The 24,197-nt window shown below is 42.4% G+C and overlaps 1 protein-coding gene across 1 annotated transcript in view; it reads left to right on the forward strand.

Annotated features, from left to right (window-relative positions):
* The window catches only part of PDZD2 (PDZ domain containing 2), a 327,378-nt gene that overhangs the window by 80,879 nt on the left and 222,302 nt on the right, over positions 1 to 24,197 (forward strand). The window lies entirely within an intron of this gene.

Below are 24,197 nucleotides of genomic sequence, written 5' to 3' on the forward strand. Positions count from 1 at the left end.
TCAGCAGAGTTGAATCCCAGTGGCCTCTGGAGGGCACTATTCCATTGTTTATTTCATAGCACATCCTACACCGAGAGTGTCTGGGAGAGGGCATTGGAAATAATAGTGACCATTTCCTGAGGACCTCCCATGTGCCAGCCATTGTGCTGGTGGCTTTACATAATGTAAACCTTAAGCAGTCACAAGTCTTCCCAGCATTATAGAATATTCTCTAGTATTTCTACAGGTATGTTATTATCCTGTATCAAGCAAAATGAAAGCTTTTTTATTTTAATGAGGTAACAGCTTCTGATAGGAACCAATTCAGATTCAGTTGGCTCTCCTCTATGTACCTGGATACAGTTTGCATTTTTATGGCCATGTATTAAATATTTCTTTTTAATATAAACAATTAAACATGATACCATCATAAAATGGGGGGAGGGAGGGGTAACTGGTTGATATGTGTGTAAATTGCCTGTGTACCTTTTCTCTCCTAAGGGTAAGATAGTCCCTATTTCATATCTTTGACTACGCACCCCTTGCCAACCCAGATAACTCAAGATAACTGTGTTGGTTTCAAGCCAGGTTGATGGCTGCTGGGGAGCAAGAGCCGTGGTGAAGAGGAGTTCATTTTTCTTCTCCACCTTGTTCAGGCCCTTCTGAGAGAGATGAAAACAAGTACTGTCCATCTCCATTTTTTAATAAGATATTTGAAAAAACCTGCTTGGTCATTAGATGTTAACAGTGTCAATGAAAATATTTATTAAATGTTACATATGAGCCATATGCATTACACATACTCTTCTCACTTAATTCTTACAACAACGCAACAGTGTGTTATCATCTGCATTTACAGATGAGGAAATTTAGGCTGAGAAAGATTGAGCAAACATCCCTGCTAAGGAACAAAGCCTGGAACCAAGCCCAGGTTTACCTGACTCCAATACCTGAGATTTTTTTGGCTGGGATGCTCTTCCAGTCACTGCCCCTCCCCCAGATAGTATCTCTATCTCGAAAGAGAACACCTCCATCTTATATAAACAGCATATCCATTTCCCAATAAGAAGTGTACCCGACATCCTGGCCAGGTCACCTCAAATTCCTTATTCATTATATCACTGTCTATCACACCTCTATACTGTGGAAGGAAGAATTAAAAGTTGGGAAATCTGGTTCTAAACAGTTTCTTAATCTCTCCACTGTTTTATTCATATAAGGAGATTTATTGACCACCTACTATATTTTAGCCCTGGTTATATGTATTGAGGAAATATTGGTGTACAAGACATCCGTGCGTGCGTGCTAAGTTGCTTTAGTTGTGTTGACTCTTTGCAACCCTGTGGACTACAGCCTGCCAGGCTCCTCTGTCCAGGATCCTCCAGACAAGGATACCGGAGTGGGTTGCCACGCCCTCTTCCAGAGGATCTTCCCAACCCAGGGTTCGAACCCACATTTCTTACATTCCCTGCATTGGCAGGCAGGTTGTTTACCATTAGTGGCACCTGGGAAGCCCCATACAATCCATGTCCCTGATTTTATGGGAACTCGCATCCATGCTTTAGAAAACTGCTTTACCCCTGGTGTAGGGATAATATGATTATAATGATATTAAGGAATTATTAAAGTAAACTTTGTTGCTTTATAACAGTTTTATTAAAGTACAATTTACATATAAAATTTATCCTTTTCAAGTGTATAATTGAGTGGTTTTATATGTTCACAGAGTTGAATATCACCAATATCTACTTTTAAGACATTTTTATCCTTCCAAAAAGAAGCTCCATACCCATTACCAGTCATTCCCCATTTCTCCCTTCTCCTAGCCCCTGGTGACACTAATCTACGTTTTGTCTCTATGGATTTGCCTTTTCTGGATATTTCAGTATGTGGTCTTTTGTGCCTGGCTTCTCTCACTTGGCATAATGCTTTTAATGTTCATCTATGTAGTAGCATGTATCAGCACTTCATTCCTTTACATTGCCAAATAGTGTTCCATAGTACAGATGTACCACATCTGTTTGACCATCAGTTGACGGACACTTGGATCATTTCCACTTTAGACTATTACAAATAATGCTACCGCAAACACTGGTGTACAAGTTTTTGTCTGGACATTTGTTTTCAGTACTTTTGGGTGTGTGCCTAGAAATTGAACTGATGGGCAGATGGAAGCTGTATGTGTAACTTTTGGAAGAACTGCCATGCTGTGTTTCAAAAGGGTATACCATTTTACCTTCCCACCAGCAGTGCATGAAGGTTCTAATTGCTCCACATTCTCATCAACACTTGCTATTGTCTACCTTTATTATTACAGCCATTCTAATGGGTGTGAAGTGGTATTTCACTGTGATTTTGATTTGCGTTCCCTGATGACTTAATGATGTTGAGCACCTTTTCATGTGCTTTTGGCCATTTGTGTATCTTTGGGGAAATGTCTGTTGAAATCCTTTGCTCATTTTTCAAATTGGATCAGTTACCTTTACTGTTGTTAAAGTGTAAGAGTTCTAGATATAAATCTTTTATCATCAAATATATGATTTGCAAATATTTTCTCAGGAAGCTACAGATGTTAAATAATTGTCACTGATTCTTTTCAACAAATGACCTAGGGGTAGGGCTAAGTTGACTTCTTGGGGAGTCAGCTCTGAATCAAATCAAGTTAAGTTCTGGAAATGGAGCTTTTCAGAGAGCTATCAGACTGTTCAATACTGACAGTTCTCTGGGGACAGAGCTTTGGCAAACCTCCAAACTTGCCCTGACCCAGGGCTGTTTGTTTGCACAGCTACCATAATTGTGAGGCTGTTGGTTTTCAAGGTTTGGGGGGCTGGGGAGAAAGAGGGAAAAGTGTAAGTTAAAATGTCACAGAGCTCACTGTGTTTTCCAAGATCCAGCCATTTTTCTTGAATAAGTGCTTCTTAGACTGCTTCAGTGGTTAGATAGCATTGCCAACTCAATGGACATGAATTTGAGCAAACTCCAGGAGACAGTGAAGGACAGAGAAGCCAGGCGTGCTGCAGTCCATGGGGTCACAAAGAGTCAGCCATGACTTGGTAGCTGAACAACAGACTGCTTCAACCCTTTAATTTCCAGAGTTCTGAAAAAGTTGCTTTTCATAATTTTTTCCGGTGGTCTTATTTTTACGGAAAAATGTATTTCTGGAGGTCCTTATTCTATCATTCCAGAAATGCTTTCTCCAAAAAATTTTAAGTATAATATACATAAAGAGAAAAGCCCAAATCCTAAGTGTTCAGCTGGTGAGTTTTTATATTAGTCATCACCCAAATCAAGCACCAGAACTTTACCAGTACTATAGAGCCCTCTCACACCCTTAACCAGTTACTAACACCTCCCCACTTCCTTAACCAAAGTAAAATGGTATTAATCGCCATAGGATAACTTTCCTCTCCAGCACCATAATGGTTTTTTCCAACTGTTTGACTGTAATTGTTCATTCTTCAACCACTCCCTTAACACATTTCATCTAATGGCATCCTTATTTTACTTGTTAAACTTGATTTTTCAATGTTTAAAAATTAGTCTACTTAGAACACCCACTTATCTCTGTCAAGATCCTTCTGCCTCCCAAAATTCTTCTATCATCACAACCATCCTCCTCTTGGAGTGTTGGTTGTAATTCTCCTCTATCCCTTTTCCCAAAACTTTATAGACACACTTGATCACCCACATAAATATAGAAAGCTGGAATCACTTCAGATAAAGTTAGATGGGTTTTCCTGGGAATTTTGCACAATGTTTAAACTTTCTGATTTGTAAAGTAGAGGAGCAGTTTCTCAGAGGCTTTTAGGAAATTTATCCTTCCATGCAGATTTTTTTTCTCTTTTCCTGACCAATTTATGAGGTGGTGGGGACCCAGCTCCCTTTAGGTGTTTTTCCTGATCATGGATCATTAGCCAGCAGAAAATGAGAGTTTCTGATGAAGGATAAAACAAGATGCAGTAAATCACAGTGATTTGATGTTTAAGAGTAATTGCTTGGGAAGCAAAAAGGGGTCAAGGTGGTTGAACTTGATACAAAGAATAACCAAGGCTGGGAAAACTTGTAAACTGAGTGAAAAAGTTGGACAAAGATAAAGGACTTGCGATAACTAATAAAAATGATTAAAATACAATTCTGTCTTTGTAAGGAATTTTTCACCATAGCGGAAGACAAGAGTGCTTTAGAGAACAAAAGCCAAAATTTCCAGAGTCCAAACTAATATATACTTATATATTGTTTCGTATCTTCTCTTTAACTCTTTACTGTGAGTTGTGAGTAGAACAAAAAATGCAAAGCAGTATGATGGTTCGTTAAAAGTGTAAATGTAATTAGCACATAAACTGGCAAACTCCATTTCTAGGTATATACCCAAAAAATTGAAAGGAGGATTTGACAGATATTTGCACATCAGTGTTTGACACAGCATTATTTATAACAGCCAAAAGGTGGAAACAACTCACGTACTGACAGATGAATGGATAAACAAAGTGTGGTGAGTACAGTTGACCCTTAAACAGTGCAGAAGTTAGGGGTGTCAACCCTCTGAGCAGTAGGAAGCCTGAACGCTGTTCTCCTGTATCCACAGTTCTTCACCCCATGGATTCAGCCAACCAGGAATCACTCCACTAGTACCGGAGTGCATGTGGACCAAGTGGCATCAGTCATGTCTGACTTTGTGACCCTATGGACTGTAGCCTGTCCATTGGATTTTCCAGGCAAGAATAGTGGAATGGGTTGCCATTTCCTTCTCTAGGGGATCTTCCCGACCCAGGGATCGAACCTGTGCTTCTTACATCTCCCGCACCGGCATTGGCAGGCAGGTTCTTTACCACTAGCGCTACCTGGGAAGCCCCAGTACCGGAGTACTTACTATAGAAAAACACCCATGTGTACACAGACCCTCGCAGTTCAAACCTGTGTCATTCAAGGGTCAACTGACTTGGTTTCCTCCCAGAACTCATTGAAAGGTTAAGACCCTTGTTGACAATAACTTGCAAGTAACCCCTAGAAACAAAGGTAGACAGAGAAATGTGGATTTGTTCCAATTTCCTGGGCCCTCTAGAGTCTCCAGTGAAGACTGTAGCGACAGGGCTTGCTTTCTTTTCTCCTGAAGGGTGTCATTGCGGTGTGTGCTAAGACAATCTGATGAACACCTCAATTTAGACCTTGAGGGTAGCACCAAACTAGAATGTTGTTGTTGCTTCACCAAACCTCCAAATGGATGGCAGCCAGGAAGAGCTGATGTGGAAGCAGGCAGAAGGGCCATGAGGCTGGACTGCACACAGCCTCACCTGGTGGGGGCTGTGGCCACAGCAGGGATGCATGAGGCATCCCCTGAGCCCATCAGTGGGTGTCTGATGCCAGCTGAGCACCATGGGGCAGGGGAAGCCAGGTTAGCTGGCTGGCTGCAACCTTGCCCAGAGAGGAGGGCTGCCCCAAGGAGGAGAGGTTTTTGGAGTGTCTACCCCTCTGCCTCTGATGCAGAATTTGATGCCATGTTGGACATTTATAGGACATTTTCCTGGATGATAAATTCCTTTTAATATGAAGTAACTTCAGGAACAAAAAGCACCAGAAGCTAAGCCAGATTTTGATGCTAGGAGGAAACACCTGAAAAAAACTCCTTCTGTTGACTCCTCTTCTGGGGTCTCCAGGTCTGGAGAAGAATGTGACCAGTTAGAGCAGGGGTCCCCAACCTCTGAAATCTAATGCCTGATGATCTGAGGGGGAGCTCATGGTATTAATAATAATAGAAATAAAGTACAGAATAAATGTAATCCATTTGAATCATCCCGAAACCATCACTCCCCACGACCCTGCCCCATCTGTGGAAAAACTGTCTTCCATGAAATTGGTCCCTGGTGCCAAAAAGGCTGGGGACCACTGAGTTCGAGCAACTGTATCCCCTCCTCTGTTGCTAGTCACTGGTTGCCAAGTCTGAAGATGTGGAATAGGACATGCTTATATTCTCTGTTTTTAAATAATATACCTCTTGAGTCAAAGCTTGAGCTTAAAAGGGGTTCCTGGAGTCTAACAAGGCTGATTTCATTACAACAAGGCATCAAAGATGAAATGACAGAACAATTTCTTGAATTTATGGACATCCTTTAAAAATTTTTCGACTCTGCAATAGAAGGCAGAGAAATGACTGTAAGCTGTGACTTGGTGACATCTGCATGGCTGCTCCTCAGAACATTTTGCTCATTTCTGATTTTTTTTTTTCTTTCTGACATTTCAAGCCTAAAAACTGATGGGTGACCTCAGCTTGTGGAGAAAAATAATAGTTCAGTGACTGGGAAATAGATCTTTATGAGATTTATTTCGTTCTGTTACTAGTTGTCTTAAGTAAGCAGTGATTTAAAAAAAAAAACAAAACACCTCAACTCTCCAGGAATCTTTGCTCTTCAGAGCTATCTGTTGGTATTTCATAACTCTGATAGCTCAGTCAGGTCTCAGTTGCTTTTGAGACAAAGAAAGTACACTCTCTGTGTTATGATTTAGAGCAAGACAATTCAAATCATTTCTAGGCTGGAATCTGTCCAGTGTACACAGGCCAGAGGAAGCACAGTAGGAAGGTGGGCACTGCTGTGTGGGCATCACCGATGCAGTTGTTATAGCAAGAGACCACTGCAAGTTCTTTTTTCTTCTCTGTGCTGCTCTATTTAATGTTTTTAAAAGTTTATCTTTTAGCCCAAGGATCTTGCCTTACTGAGGAAGGGGTGAAGTTCATCTATGGAACTTACAGATAGCTTATCTTCTCTTTCAGTGATTTTTAAATCTGATATTTAGTGTTTTATCAACAGCACTGAAAAAAACCCAGAGCTTCATGGTTTGGGTTGGGTAGGCATCTCTGATTAGCTCAACACCTAAGACGTAATGAAAGCTCAGTATATGTTTGTTGAATAAGATAAATATCGCTTCTTAAAATGAAAGTCTCAGGTTTGTGTAACCTGAATCAGTCCCGTTATTTGTGGCAGTAGCATCAGTAATTGAGAATGTAGTCTTAAACCCCAGGGGACCCAGATTTGGAATTTCCATAATTGTCCACCTGAAAATAGATAGAAGCATTATATATTATGTGCTTTTTTAATTTGCTGTGCATGCAAAAAGGCGTTCTATATTGGTATTCCCAATTTACCAATCTGACTTACATGTTTTAGAATAGATTGAAATGTATCTATTTCAAAAAATAGCATCCTGGTGGTGTTTGTGGAAGCTTGTTTCAGTCTTTTCTCCATAAACAAATAGTAATGTTTTTATAAAAACAAAACAAACATGATTTTTTGCAAATTTGCACAACTCAATCTAAAATCCTCCTTTCTCTCTCCCACCATGATAGAGCTCTAATGACAAAAGTAGAAGGATGGGCAAAGGATTTTCTGACCACCTCTAGGAATTCCATTTAGAAAAAGATGTCCAGTCTATCCACTATTATTAAAATAAATTATGTCAATTCATTCACTTTTGAAAGAAGAGAAAAGGTATATTTTAATTAATTCCCCCAAATAAAAATCTATATAGTAAATATTGTAATAACGATCTCTAATGAGTTTTCAAACAGAATTCACATCCCTGGACCCTCCCCTCAAAATCCATTCTCACCATGGCTTTGTTGTGCATTCTCGATGCTGCATTGGTCTGAAACACTCATTTTGAAGATGGGAAAGCATAAGCCCACTAGATGAAATAGCTCCCTCCAGGTCACATGATCACATGACCTGGGGGACCCCCTCGCTCCCCCGGATCTCTCACCCAGGCCTGGGGCCCCAGCTCTAGAGGATTGGCGGACCAGCTCTCACATCTCCTGCGCTATTGCCAACAGCAGGAAAACAGGAAAAGGTCATGATGTTTGAGTTCCTTCAATTTGCTTTTAATTCCCTTCCTCCCCCACTGAGGTCACCCTTGAGGACTAGCTCTGTTTTCAGGGGGTACAGAGTCTTAACTTATCATTGCAGTTCTCTGGAAGAAGACTTCAGAGTTCAGAGCAAACAGAAAGACGGATGTTTGCTTTGGGAATCTTTCATCATTTTATCCTTAGTAATGACCGTAGAAGAAAAGGGGTTTGCTCATAAGTTATAAATTGTCATGCAAAGAGAAAATGTAGTAAAACAGATTCAAGAACTCGTTGATGGTGTTCTAGAGTAAATAATTGAAAAACATTTGGATTATTGTTGATGCTCAGGTCATTAAGAGATTTAAGATTTAGAACTCAGATCTTCTGCCCAAAAGCCAGAACTTATGGAATCTGAGCTTTTAGGTGGCAAAGAGGAACGTAATTTTTATTTTCAAGAAGTTTGTTTTATTCTGAAGGCTTCTTTGACTGATAGCTCAGTTAGTAAAGAATCTGCCTGCAATGCAGGAAACCCCAGTTTGATTCCTGGGTTGGGAATATCTGCTGGAGAAGGGATAGGCTACTTACTCCAATATTCTTGGGCTTCCCTGGTGGCTTAGCTGGTAAAGAATCCATCTACAAATGTGGGAGACCTGGGTTTGATCCCTGGATTGCGAAAATCCCCTGGAGAAAGGAAAGGCTACCCACTCTAGTATTCTGGCCTGGAAAATTCATGGACTGTATAGTCCATGGGGTCACAGAGTCAGACACGACTGAACAACTTTCATTTTCTTTACACTTTTCTTTGACTGAAAAGGAAAACCTTGTAAGTTTAATTACAATGGTCCCTGAAAATGCCGTGACTATTTAGAGCTTTCCTCCCCCAATATGTGTGCAAGGTGTAGTCATTTTCATTATATATTTTTTGAAGCCTTGTTTTGATTTGCAAAGTTTGCATTTGTTGTCAAAATGAAAAATATTTATTTTTAAAATTAATTATTATTGGAGTACAGTTGCTTTATAACGTTAGTTATAGTTAGTTTCTCCTGTACAGCAAAATGAATCAGCCACACATACGCTTGCATCCCCTCCCTTTTGGACTTCCTTCCCATTCAGCTCACCACAGTGCATTAAGTAGAGTTCCCTGTGCACCTGTTTGATACAAAATGAAATATTTTAAACGATAAGAACAGTGCATACACAGTTCATCACGGCAAAAAGAAGAAAGTGACCACCTGTAATCCTGCTACCTGGAGGTATATACTGCTAATACTTGAGGTGTTTTCTTCTGAAAGCATGAGCACCAGTGCACACATGCGTGCACGCACACACACACCCCTACAAAGAATGGTTTAGTTGGTTTGCTTGTGTCTATTTAAGAGCGTAAACTTAATGAATCCTGATCCTATCACTTATGAAATGCATAACAATGGGCAATTTCTTAACTCCACCAAACCAAGGTTTCCCTGACTACAAACGGAGGTAAAGAACAATTCCTGATTTCTAGGGTGCTAGGAGAGTAAATGAGCATGTGCATGTAAAAGGCTTATGACAGTGTCTGACACCATGAGCAGTCAACGGATGGGAGCCATCGTTAGCTTGTAACTTTCTCTTGTCACTTCAGAAAACATGCAACACCACCAGCCTTTTGGTAGCTCTGAAAAGCTACCAGTTCTCATCAATTACCTCTTTACCTTAGTGAAGATTTGCATAGATGTGAACACGGGTTAGATTCCTGAACCCGCAGGTAGAGTCACTGTTAATACGAATGTCTGTGCTTACTGCAGCTCTGTGCCAGCACTCCACACATGTCAGCTCAGTGATTGCTCACAGCTCCTCTTCTCCATGACTATCATCATACCCAAACATAGACGAGAGAGTCCAGGCTGGCAAAGAAGAGACAGGATCCAAACCCAGGTCCGTTTTTCTTCCTGGGCTGCTCACTATGACACAGCCTCTGAAATCCCAGCCCATGGGATTTTCCAGGCAAGAGTACTGGGGTGGGGTGCCATTGCCTTCTCCTGCATATCCTTCCAGAAGTACTGAAATAAGTCTGAAAGCAACTTCCTGGCCAGGGCCGAGCTGGTTCTAACACAGTAACAACTATCTGCTCATCGTGGAAGGCACCCTGGACCAGAAGTCAGGAAACCTGTGTCCCTTGAAGTTCCTAAATCCTTCTCGTCACTTTCTTTTCCTTTGGAGTTGCAGAGGGTATAATAATTATCTATCTTGCCTTTCTCATGAGGATGAAGTGATAGAGGAAACTGATCAGAATCCTAGTAATATGATGGAAATTGTAAATAGCAATGACATCATCTACCTCTCTACCACCATGGCTCTCTTTGGTGATGATCTTCTGGTAATTCAAAATGTTTTTTCCCTTTGATATATTAATAAATCTTTCTTGATCTCACTAATATCCTTCCTTCCTAAACAGCCCACCTGGGGACCATCCAGGTCTCATCTTATTCTTTTAAGATCTATTTTTATTTTTTAATTGGCGTATAATTCCTATACAACATTGTGTTAATTTCTGCTGTACAACGAAGTGAATCAGCTGTATGCATATATATATCCCCTCCCTCTTGAACCTCCCTCCCATCCCTCTAGGTCAGCACAGAGCACAGAGCTGAGCTCCCTGTGCTATACAGCAGCTTCCCACTATCTATCTATTTTACACATACTAGTGTATCACAAAAAAAATCTACAAGTGATAAATGCTGGAGAGGGTGTGGAGAAAAGGGAATCCTCTTGCACTGTTGATGGGAATGTATATTGGTACTGCCACTATGGAGAACAGTATGGAGAGCCCTTTAAAAAAATAAAAAATAGAACTATAACATGACCCAGCAATCCCACCCCTGGACATCTACCCAGGGAAAAACCACAATTCAGAAAAAAACATGTACCCCAATGTTCTCATCAGATCTTGAATACTACTGTGGTTCCCACTCTGAGTTTTATCCAGTCTTTTGCAATCCCAGTTACTCTCTGTGCAAACTGGAAACTAATTGCAAAGTTATAGCTCCTCTTCATGTCCTTTCCCCTAGACATACATTTATGAATGGGTTAAACTCTCCACTCCTGGAGTAATGCTAAATGGGCCCTTTTTGTGGCACCATTTAATAAACATCATGGCTTTGTAAACAACATGATTAAGATGTCCCCCGGGATTCTGGGAGGAATCTAGTTTATTCATGTGTGAGAAAATTGTTCAGGGTTTTATCTGATACCTTGCTTTTCCCAACTAGGAATGTCTCTGGCTAATGGAGAGCAATGGTTGACCAGACCAGAACGAGGATGGGGGTCCTGGAGTTGCTTTGCTGGATGGATTTCCCAGAGTTAGAGAGCATGGGACAGTTAGGAAGAGGAATCTGATCCTTGAGGTCAATTTGTAAGACTTAGGGAACTACTTGCTAGCCCTTCAGTGTTTCCTTAATGTGGTTCACTGACTTGTAAAGAGGAGATGTTTTGATTTGTCATCATAAGACAGAGCAAGTCAAGGTGAAGCCCTCGATTGAATGGTAATTGCTTGGGAACGGAAGAAGGGTCAAAATGGCTGAACTTAATGATGCAAAGAGTGATCACGGGAAGAGAATTATAAATTGAGTGAGGAAGGTTGGGCAGAGACAAGGGACTTCAAGTGAGCTATAAAGAGGTTTGCAAACCTGTCCTTATAAGAGATATCCATGAGAGTGAGAAACAGAGAACATAAAGGATATTTTCAAGAGTTCCAAGTTTTAATAATGTATATGTGTTTTGTTTTCTGCATAATTATTTGCCTGTTAAGAGCAGATTTTTCTAAAAACTGAGTAGCAAGTACAAACTAAGTTGTCAAATTAAAATTAAAATTTTATTTATGGAATTAAAAATTCCATACAAAATTGGGAATAATTACTAAAGAAGTACCCATTTTTCACCTAAAATTCTAATTTTACTGGGTCTCCTGTGTTGTGTCTGGTGACATTAGCACAAACCTGTAGAAGGAAGGGCACCAGCCCCAAGTAGATGAAGGCATCCAGGGAGAGGGAATATCTCTAGGATACTACCCATTTTGATTCCACTAGAGTGTCTGTGGGCTTCCCAGGTGGCGCAGTGGTAAAGAACCCACCTGTCAATGCAGGAGACAGAGGAGACTCAGGTTCAATGCCTGGGGCGGGAACATCTCCCAGAGCAGGTAATGGCAACCCACTCTAGGATTCTTGCCTGGAAAATCCCATGGCCAAAGTAACCTGGTGGGCTATAGTCCATGGGGTTGTAAAGAGCGGAACACACCTGAGGGACTGAGCACGCACACAGAGGGTCTAAAGGAGCCCTTCTGGGTAACACAGTGCTCACTGCTGGGAAGCCAATGGGCCAGGGTGAGGTATGGTTCAGGCCTGGAGGTGGGCAGTGGCTACAGTGGGTGTTCCGCTTCTGACTCTGTCCTGGTCAAGCCCGAGTTCTTGCAAACAGGTCAAAATAGAAGACCCCTCTGGCCTGGAACAAGTCCAGAGAACTTTGGCTGGTCCAGGGATCAGGGCAAGGGGAACACGGAGAAGGAGCTTGACGATACAGGCAAGGGAGGTAGACACAAGGATTTGCTGTTATGTCCTTGAAGGGAAAACATCAAATCATATGCAGTTGACAGGAATACACATTAATGGGATTAAAGTGAAGTGAAGTTTCTCAGTCGTGTCCGACTCTTCGCCACCCCATGGACTGCAGCCTACCAGGCTCCTCCGCCCATGGGATTTTCCAGGCAAGAGTACTGGAGTGGGGTGCCACTGCCTTCTCCAATGGGATTAAGGCTGGGTGGAATTCTCTACCAGGTTAGCCGAAGTTCATGAATGCTTCTTGAAGAGGGTGGGACTGTTTTATTTTTATACTTAAATAATGAGATGGATTTAGGAAATCATATGGAAGGGAGTAGCTGCTCCACATAAGTGGAGCTTACTCCTGGGAAACTTTCAAGATGGTGGGGGGAGGGCTCTTTAAGCCCAACTTGTGTGAAGTCTTGACTGGATGGAGTGGCGGGATGAGCTAGGCTGTAGTGAGAAAAGAGGGCAGCGTAAGATGTTCTGAAGGCTGTGAAGATGAAAAAAATCAAAGTCTATGCTTGAAGAAGTAAAGTGAGTGTCAGCCTACACCTTGGAGTGACCAAATGTAAAAGAAGTACAGTAGCTGCTGAGGGAATTTGTGCAGGCAGCCATGGAAGAGAGGGGGTGGTGGGAGGGGTCTGGTGATGAGGAATCCAGGGAAATCATTTTTGTAATTAAGGAATTCTGTCCTTCAACAAGCACCACCAACCCTTTACTGAGAGCTTTATCACCTGGGAGCACTAAGGCTCCAGAGATGAGTAAATTCCAGTTTCTGCACTCAAGGGACTGACGGTCTAGCAGCAGCAGAGAGCTGGAAACAGAGCCAGGCTGGAGTTTTATCTGAGATACAGGGGAAGTGTGGGCCTACAGAGACTCCAGAGGCCAGGCGCCATCTTGCCTTGCCTGGACTCCTCACCCGTCTCCATGCCTCCATTCCGCTGGCCTCCCTGGAGCCAGTGTGCTCATTCTGACATGGAAATCCGTTCATGCATTCCTCCACTAAGCCTTTTAAGAATGAAGCCCAAGCTACTGCCTCACAAAGCCCAGTTTCTCCTCACTCTGCCTGCCCTGGACTTCTCTAGTGGTTCAGTGGCAAAGAATGGAGACCTAGGTTCAATCACTGGGTTGGGAAGATCCCTTGGTGAACAGAATGGCTACTCAGTCCAGTATTCTTGCCTGGAAAATTCCATGGACAGAGGAGCCTGATAGGCTACAGTCCATGGGGTTGCAAAGAGTCCCACAGGACTGAGCTACTAACACTTTCACTTTCACTCTGCCTCCACCCAACCCTTGTTGCAGCCATGTTGAACTCTCCTCAGAGCACAAGAGCCCTCTGTCTGTGCTCTGGACTTTTGCACTTGGCACTTTCTCTTCCTGGAGTCTTTTCTTCATTGTGCTAATGCCTGCTCATCCTCAGGGCTCAGCCTCCAGTCACGTCTTCTAGAAGCCTCCCCTGAACTTCCAGGTCTAATTAGGTGTCCCTGATGGACTTAGCAGTTACTCCACACTTCACTGTAACTAATGCCTGTTGCTTCTCTTTTTTTAAAAATTTTGGCTGCGCTGCATCTTTATTGCAGTGTGCAGGCTTAGTTCCTCAATCAGGATTGAACCCGCGTGCCCTGCATTGGAAGGCAGATTCTCAACCACTGGACCACCAGGAAGTTCCCACCTTTTGCTTTACTTGTCCTATGGCCATCTCTAAGCTCACTGAGCCCGTGGCCCCTGCTGCTCATGCTCTCTCAGCACCTAGCGTGGCCCTTTGCTCAATAAGTCACATCCTAAAGTAACATAGTTTGCTGAATTGGACTTTTTCAGGGTTTAGGAAGAGACTTGTCCAATTATCTTAGGTGATTGGGGGTCTATCAAAAGGATCTCTGCCACATGCAGGCAACTTGGGGATTCCTCAGCATTCCTAAGGGGAGATGAGTTATCAAGAGAGCCAGTTATCAAGACAGCAGTAGTTGTTTTTTTTTTTGTTTGTTTTTTTAATTATTTATTTATTGGCCCGACCAGGTCTTTGTTGCTGCACTCAGGCTTTCTCTAGTTGCGGTGAGTGGGGTCTACTCTTCACTGCAGTGCGCAGGCTTCTGATTGCAGTGGCTTCTCTTGTGAGCACAGGCCCTAGGGCGCACGGGCTCAGTGGTTGTGGCACCTGGGCTTATTGTTCCTTGGCATGTGGGATCTTCCCAGACCAGGGATCAAATCTGTGTCCCCTGCTTTGGAAGAATAGTGTTGGAAGATGAACTGGTTTTCTCCAAGAGACCAAGGTAGGGAAGTGTGTGTTGCCTGAGGCAACTGGCTGCTCAACATCTTCAGATTCTCTTGTTAAACATCAGTAGCCTCTGATGATCAGGAAAGGCTGATCATCAGGGCCAGGTGGCAGGTTACCATGGGAGCAAGTCCTTGCCTCCTGCCGCAGGTAGAGCGGGTGTTAGCAAGGAAGTGTGGAAGTAGTCCCATTGCCTGCTTGTATTAAGCCTGGCAGCATCTGTCCTGCTGTCTCTGTAGGTGTTCCAATGGGCCCCTTGTAGCAGGCTCACTCTGAAGGGCCTGCAGTAGTCCTCTGACTTTAGAACCACCTGACTTTATCATCAGACCCAGTGACAGAATCCTCCCTTAACTGGGGGGACCCCACACGCATGGAGTCTCACCGATGAAACAGTACCCCCTGCATTCTTCCAGCTCAGCAGGCAAGGACAGAGATGTCTGTGCAAACCTTTCTAACTAACTTATCTCATTCCACAGATGGAAAACAGTATTTCTAACCTCCATTTCAGAAACTGCAGAACCTTCCGCTGCAAATTTAGGTAGTGATATTTCAGATGTGTGCTGCTGGGTGAGCTCTGATAAGTACCCTTCAAACGTCAGCTCATGGCCTCTGGAGTGTAGATTACTATTGTCATCACTTGATAACCTATATCAAAATATTTTAAAATAAATCTCAGATGATATAAAGAATGGCACTTTCCAGGCAAGGGACAGACATCAGCAAAACTCCAGAGTGAATTCACAGGTTAGCTTTTCTTAGTTGATGTGAATTAAGCCCATGCAAATAAATCAGGAGGAACTTAAATGTCAAAGATTTTTTTCACATTAAGGTCCATAGGAGTGGCTTGGCATCTTTTTTCATTTGTACAGTGGGAATAATAATAATATCTGCCATGTGGGTATGCTGCTGCTAAGTTGCTTCAGTCGTGTCCAACTCTGTGCAACCCCATAGATGGCAGCCCACCAGGCTCCCCTGTCCCTGAGATTCTCCAGGCAAGAACACTGGAGTGGGTTGCCATTTCCTTCTCCAATGCATGAAAGTGAAAAGTGAAAGTGAAGTCACTCAGTCATGCCCGACTCTTAGCAGCCCCATGCATGTGGGTATGAGGGGGAGGATTAAAAGAGAATACAGAGAAAATCTTGGCATGACCCCTGGTACATAATAAATGCCCAATAAACATTAGCTACAATAGTTTTTACTGTTGTTGTTGTTAGTACTAAGATAGTAATAGTGGTTTTCCCAGTGCCTAAACCAATATCTGATTCATAGTAGGCACTCAACAAATAATTTTAGGAAAAAATGTTTTCTACTCATTCATTCAACAACTATTTTTTGGGCACCTGTATGTGCCAGACACAGTGCTAGGCTCTGGGAATAAGATAGTAAATAAGCCCACAGTCTATAAGGGTAATGAGACAAGTGAATGGGCAGTGGAGATGCTATTGAAGCTGCAAAGATGGCCTCCAGTGGTTTTCCAGGGGAGGGGGGGGGGGGCAACCCAGCAGGTGATGTCCGGAGAGGTGAATAGGAACTGGTTAAAGGTGAATCCAGAAGGTGGTTAGAGTGCAAAGGACAATCCCAGCTTATATATGTTTAGGCACCCAAGGCAAGAAAGAACCTATCTTGCTCTTATAGTTCCCGGCAGGTAATTTAGTTCAGGTACTTAAGCTTAAATATGACTAGAAATTCAAGTTAAGTTTTAGATTGTCTCATATACAGCCACACAAAAAATCATTCATGGATTCTGACTGTAAAAGATGAAGAATTCTTAAATTTTTAAAAACTTAAGAAGTAGATGTTGCCACTCAGTCTGCAGAATGGGAGACAGAAGAATCTTTTGGATTTCCGGTTTGTGTTAATGTGATTTATGCTGTATCCCAGAATGTAGGCTTTTATTCTTGGGTTTCCAGTTCTTGCAACCAATCTCACTGAACCTGTTGAAAGTTTCAAGTAATGACCACATGTCCTTTTTGCTTCCACTGTCTTTTTTAATCCATGTTCTGGATGAAAGTTCACTTGATTGGGTTCTAGGTAGTGTATGATTGTTGCAGGGGTGGGTGATTGACTAGGCTAGAGATCTGAATAAATTCTTCCATGGTCTTCTGGCTGTTATACTGTATCTTTAGGGTGGAGAATAGAATTAGATGAAGGAGCATTTGTAGACTAATAGCTAAGTCACTAGGGAAACCACGGGTGAGAAGGAACTGGCCTTTGTCTTACTTCTCCAGCTCTCTTAGGATGAAATTTAACATCACTTTCACTGGGCTCAGACCCCAGGATTATATTGAGTCTATTTCAGAATTCCTTTCATTGGGCATGGATATTTGAAGGTTCTGGTTCCAGGTTAATTGTGGTGGTTTAGTTGCTAAGTTGTGTCCAACTCTTATGACTCCATGAGCTGTAGCCCGCCAGGCTCTTCTGTCCATGGGGATTCTCCAGGCAAGAATACAGGAGTGGGTTGCCATTTCCTTCTCCAACCAGAACCTCTGCCATGAAAAGACCACACTCTCGAGTGTTTTCAGTGAAGTATCTTAGAACTCCTATATTCACTTACCCATTTATCCAAAGGTTTACTCAACAAAGATTTACTGAATATCTCCAATAAGCACAGTACGAAAAATAAGGACAGGGAAGATAATGGAAACCTTTATTTTTGATACATTTTTAATAGCTTGCAGCAGAGTGTCTCAACCTTGGCACTCTTGCTACTGATATTTTGGATGGATAATCCTTTATTGTGGGGGACTGCCCCGTGCTTTTAGGATGTTTAGCAGTATTGCTGGTCTCTATCCACTACATGCCCATAGTCCCCCCCCCACCCCCCGCACCACACACACAGAGTTGTGACTATCAAAAATATCTCCATACATTGCCAAATGTCCCTTGGGGGTCAAAATAGCTGGTGATTGAAAATCACTATCTTACAATATCAGGCATCATCCCATATTGTATCCTTCATATACATTGTCTCATTTAATCTCCCCTTTTCAGCAAGACCTTAAGGATTATAGTTTGAATATGAGAATAGGAAGTGTTACATGATTACCTAGAGTCCCATGGGTAAGAATTATGAGATTTGGACTTTAGTTCTAGATCTCCCCTATTCTTCTATATCCCCAGACTGCCAAGCAAGACACAGTCCTGACTCCAAGAAACTTAAGATCTATTGGATTTGCTTGGGTATTTCCATAAGATGGTACAAAAAAATTTGAACGAACTTTTTGGCCAACCCAATAGTTGGAGAGATGTGTTATGAGTCAAGTCACAGTTGTGTTCATCGCAGAATAAGTGATGTGAGCACGCAAGAGAGAGGTGCATTAGGAAAGTCAAGGATCGCATCCTGCAGAGATTAGAATGCTCTTTGAATATTTATGGGTAAATATTTCCATTTGGATAGTGATTTTTTTGTTGAGCAGTGACAAGAGTTAAGATTTGGACAGGTAGCATCAGACAGCAATTAAGAGCAGGTGCTGGTTCCAGCTGGAATCTGAGTTCCAGCTCTTCTGCTTACTAATTGTGTGAGCTAATTAGGTAATCTTTTGGCTCAATTTTGTTTTTGATGGGTTGATAATAATAGTACATATTCTTAAGCCCGTGGGGGGAGGGCATGGCACCCACTCCAGTATTCTTGCTTGGAAAATCCCATGGACAGAAGAACCTGGGGAGCTATATTTCATAGGGTCGCAGAGTCTGACACAACTGAAGTGACTTAGCACACATTCTTAAGATTATAACAAGAATTTAACGAGTTAATATGTAAAGGGATTAGAAACAAGACCCAGCATCCAGTAAGTGCTCAATAGATGCTGACTACTTAGTATTTGATTCTGTTGGACTTCAAATAATTTAGAATCTATATGGTAAATAATGGGAATTTTGAATTAAGGCCTGCAAAGATGTTCCACAGGTATTGCAATCCCCCTTCCAGTGTTCATGCAAAATCATAAATTGGTTATCTTTGGATCAGAAACCAGTGTCTGGCTCTAGAGCTGTTCCTGAAGGACCTGTTCAAATGACTCAACATCTTTGTGGGGACTTTGGGGTTGAAGCATCTAAGACATCTTTCCAACATCTTTCATTCACGAGGAGAAAGAGGCAGCTTGGGCATCTGTTCAGACATTCATTCACTCATCAATCCATTCAGTCATCATTTACTGAGTACCTTTTTTATTCTAGGCATCATGTTTCTATTAACTACATCTGGAACACCAGTAAGCCACCCCTCTGCCCATGTGTTGGCTGAAAGTTTATTGGATAGAATTGTCACTGTTTAGTTTTAAGACAATTCAAAGTTATTTCTGTGGCTTGTGTTAAAATCCTGAGGTTTCTTCTTGTGTTCCACTTGGTACCACTGCTGGGCTTTGTATTTTATGGAGATCTGATGGCCCTGGATGTGGTTGGGGATCTTCTCCTGGGAATTTCCTCTTTCTTCCCCTCTCCAGCTTTTTATAGCTACATAAGGTTTAGATCTGTTCACAAACACTTGGGTCATTATGCCTCTCTCTGTTTATAAACTCAGGATAAATTGTCCTAATGGGAAAATATCTGTCCTTTGCTGTAGTTTAGATCAAGGCTTTTAATTTTTTGTTTGTGTGTGGTTCATTTGCCTTTCTAAAAATCATTTTGATGTCTGTTTCACTTATGAATCATCTATTGCTGATGTATAACAGCACTCAGTAAACCCCACTAAAAATCTATTCTTGATCTAAAAGTAGTTGATGCTGGGAAAATGTAACCCATACATATGCCTTTCTGATGGATATTGAATTAAAGGAAACAGTTGGATTTTAAGACTCTTAGGGAACATCTGATAAGAGGCCCATAGAAATGACCCACCAGAGCTTTGATCACCAGCATGCTGGAGAAACACAATTCAGCTCAATTTGCTTTAAAGCATCAGAGTCATAATGCATTTGTATTCGTTCATTTAACAGTCATGAAACACCTACTATGAGCAAAATTAACTATAGATGAATAGCTAGGTGTTTCTTATTAATAAAATATAGATAGATTTTTATTAGATTTTTAGCTTTGTGGGAGACAGCAAAGCATACTTCTGATCAGAAGGCAAAGTCAGTCCTTCCTCTATGCTGGAAAAAAAACAGCTATGTTTCCCAGGCTATGTAAATGTGTGGAAGACTTGGTTTTTAATCAGTTTGCACCAACAAGAATAAACGCTTCCTTTTGCAATGTTTCCTCCCTCCCAAGAGCTAAAACTAATCAACGAGAGGCAGTAGTGTAGTGGTTAAGCTTACCCTTTTGAGTCAGATTAAATAGGTTTGAATTGGGACTCCAACGATTACCAGCTGTGTTACTTAACCTCATTGTGTTACTTAACTGTGTTACTTAACTCAGTTTCCTTGTGTTAGAATAAAGCTAATAATTATATCTACTTCATGGGGATACTGAAAAAAATTAAGGAAATAGGCAACCTACATAAAGTAGCTAGCACAATGCCCAACATAATTGTAGGATGAGTTTAATTCATAGCTATTATTATGATTATCATCATCAACTAATATTTATGTGCTCTTTAAACCAAAAGGAATGCTGTCCTGGGGCTTCCCTGGTGAATCAGTGGTAAAGAATGCACCTGTTAATGCAGGAGACTCGGGTTTGATCCCTCCAGTCGGGAAGATCCTCTGGAGAAGGAAATGGCGACCGCTCCCGTATTCTTGCCTGGAGAATCGCATGGACAGAGGAACCTGGTGGGACTCTGCAACCCCCAGTCCATGGGGGTTGCAAAGAGTCAGACATGGCTTAGTGACTAAACAAAAACAACAATGATGTCCTATATATAGAAACAATATAGAGGACTGCATCTATAAAATATGCTTACCAGTGTCAGAAGTTGAGCGTATCTTTAGAGATGCTGCTGCTACTGCTGCTGCTAAGTCACTTCAGTCGTGTCCGACTCTGTGTGACCCCACAGATGGCAGCCCACCAGGCTCCCCCGTCCCTGGGATTCTCCAGGCAAGAACACTGGAGAGGATAACCTGGGCTCATCTGGGATTTCAGTCCAGGACCTCTGGCACCCAAAGTGAGAATCATACCCCTAGACCAACGAGCCACCCCTCAACATTCAGGAAACTAAGGTTATGGCTTCTGGTCCCATCACTTCATGGCAAATAGATAGGGAAAAAATGGACAGACTTTTTTGGGGCTCCAAAATCACTGCAGATGGTGACTGCCACCGTGAAATTAAAAAAGACACTTGCTCCTTGGAAGAAAAGTTATGACCAACCTATATGACAGCATATAAAAAGCAGAGACATTACTTTGTCAACAAAGGTCTGTCTAGTCAAGGCTATGGTTTTTCCAGTAGTCATGTACGGATGTGAGAGTTGGACTATAAAGAAAGCTGAGTGCCAAAGAATTGATGCTTCTGAACTGTGATGTTGGAGAACACTCTTTGAGAGTCCCTTGAACAGCAAGGAGATACAACCAGTCCATCCTAAAGGAAATCAGTCCTGAATATTCATTAGAAGGACTGATGGTGAAGCTGAAACTCCAATACTTTGGCCACCTGATGTGAAGAACTAACTCATTGGAAAAGACCCTGATGCTGGGAAAGATTGAAAACGTGAGGAGAAGGGGACGACAGGGGATGAGATGGTTGGATGGCATCATCAACTCAATGGACATGAGTTTGAGTAGGCTCTGGGAGTTGGTGATGGACAGGGAAGCCTGGCATGCTGCAGTCCTTGGGGTTGCAAAGAGTCGGACACGGTTGAGTAACTGAACTGACCCAATAAACAAAGGTCTGATGAGATGTGCAGATATGTTTGAATAGAGAATTGTATTCTCACAGCACCCTGTTTCTGACTTAGGGAACATGGATCTTAGGACCACTGCCCCCCGACATTAATGGGGTGATGAGTACTGCAGCCCTAGAAGGAAAGGAAAGGAGTTCTCCAGCCTGGCTTCTGCCGAAACATGGAGGCCTATCTCTAGGATGGAGTCTGAGAGGTGAAGACTGCACAGTGAGGTCAATGTCAAGTCAGTTACCATTAGCATCAAGCATGTCCTCTGTGCCTCTGACCCACATTTGAATGTTGCACTTTGAGTCTTACCTCTTCTGTCTTCTGTAGAGATGAACAACAGCTGGTCGGTGTCCTCTCTATAATAACCTTTCAAATGGGAGGGGAAGACTGTTAAGTTTGCCTTTAGGCACTTTTTCACTCTAGACTAAACAACTCCAAATCCTTTAACCTTCCCTCATAGGTTCTATTTTCTCTCTCTTTAATCATTTTGGTTTTCCTCTGGACCCTTTCCAGTGTCTCCACTTTGCCCTTAAAATAAGGGGCCTCAGACTGGACCTACCATCCTATTAAGGGTCTGTCTGCTGCCAAATTCTTTATCATGGGGGAGGGAGACATGGGGATATACTTTCCTTTCATGTCAGACTCCCACCAAGCGAATTCACCCTGCCGTTGTATTGCTTATTTCTTATCAGTACGACACACAGATTCCTTTTAAATAACACGATCTGCTGTGATCCTCACATCTTTGTCAGTGTTTTTCCAATATAGATATTAAGCCCCTTTTATGCCTGTCATTTGATCATCACCCCTCAGGATACTACTTTTGTAATCAGCCGTCACGCTAAACTTGAAACTTTTTCATGAAACATTTCCTTCATGTGTTGAAGCCAATTTGGATTCTCCTAGCATATCAGTAATTCCCACTGCAATTAATATTATTTGTAGACTCTGGGTGTGCTCAAAGCAATTTTAAGTATTATTTAAACCAGAGCTAGGGTAAAATTGGAGGCCATGTTTTAAGCACCCTTTTGTTTACTGAGCCATTGATCTCTTTTCCAGTCTGCAGTGAAATCCAGTGAGGAAAAGACACACCAGATCGTGTCTTTCTGGCTTGCTGATGAGAATGTCATATGCATTCAAAAGCTTTCCTGACATTAAGATATTGTACAGATGTGGTCAAATTTTAATTCTCAGCACATACATACCCTAAACTGAGCTTAGGCACAGAGTTGGTGGGGGAAGAGGGAATATTTATTTGCATTATGCTTAAAATCATGGATTTCCTTTAAACAGCATTGATTTGCACATCATAAATTACATACCAGATGGAAGGAGTCGAGAGAGTTAGAAGAAAACTGGAAGTGGAGAAAGCAATCAGAAGGAAGAAAGGGAGCCCTTCTGAAATTATTATTAGAAGATTATTCAATTTGAACCTAATTCCCATAAAATTTATCAGATATGGAGATGCCACATACAAGTATGCTAATGAATCCACCAGGACTACCAACTCCTGGCAGAAGAAAGGGAAAGGGAAGTGGGGAGGAGCTAACATTCACTGGAACCCTTAGAATATATTGTAAGGCAGTCACTTTCTGTTAGAGACTTTTGATACACTTGGCTTTACCTAAAATCATCAGCCTAACTTGCTTTGACCCAGGAATTGCAATATTTTGAGGACTGCCTTGGGAAAGCCTGTTCTTACTGGGCACATGTACTGTTCTCTTAATGTCCATTATCATTGTTGGTTGCAATGCCCATCCCTCCTTGAGATATCCTTTATCCTGGGGTCTTGTTTCTTTCCAGTATTTCCAAAGGAGGCATGTCTCTGGGTTTGCTGTTGTGCCAACCTGAAGGAAGCAACTGGGGGTGATTTCAGGGCTGCTGATTATGATCAGTACTTACCATGTGCTCTGTGGGCTGCTTCCAAGAGTGGGCAGATGTCCAGGAGAGCCTGGACATGGGTTGGCCGCTCCCAGGCTCTCATTACCCTTTCCAGTGGCAATAATGATACTGAGAACTGAAGCTTTCTTTTGCCTGCTCCTTTTTAATTAATAGCTTTGAATTCTACCAGATTTGTCCATTGAAGAGCTGCAGGACACCCAGGAAGTAAACCACAGCTTAGAGACACAGGGGTGGATAGCCGGACTGGGGGCAAGATTCTGGCATGAACCCCATGGGGTGGGGTCGAGTGTGTGTGCCCGTGTGGCACGCAGCTTTAGGCTGTAGGGAGATTTGTGCCTTTCGACCACAGGAGGTCCCCAGATCTGTCGTTCCTCCTGGGAGCTCCAGCCTGGATCCCTTCCGAAGCCAGGTGAAAACGTATTTTGAGCAGAAGTTCCTTGATGGTTTGAGGTTTGGCACAGCGATGCTTTTCGTTTTCAACAAGTGTTCCAAGTGGAGAAAAGGAAAAGAACACAATTGAAGTTTTGAACAGCAACCTCTTCACGCAATGAAATGTGGGGCGACCCCACCCCCCTCCGCAAGCCCTCACCCTTGCTCTAAGAAAAGCAAACACTGTTTTCCTGTCTTATTTGTATTCCTATTAATTTAAGACAGGAAGCCCTCAGTGGGTGTGAGGTAAACAATTCAGCCTCGTGGGTCGGGCTTCCTCATCAGTTTGCAGCTGGAGAGATGTCTGCACGGCCCGAGCCCATTCATGCCTCTCCCGGGGATGTCTCGTTGACTGAACCCCGCAGAAGGCGGGAGGGGCGCGGGAGCCCGAGAAGGTATAAAGGAAATGCTTCAGTCGTGCAGTCACCGGCGATTGTAATTCA

Source organism: Oryx dammah, unplaced genomic scaffold (assembly GCF_014754425.2).
Source record: "Oryx dammah isolate SB20612 unplaced genomic scaffold, SCBI_Odam_1.1 HiC_scaffold_20, whole genome shotgun sequence".
NCBI classification, from domain to species: domain Eukaryota; kingdom Metazoa; phylum Chordata; class Mammalia; order Artiodactyla; family Bovidae; genus Oryx; species Oryx dammah.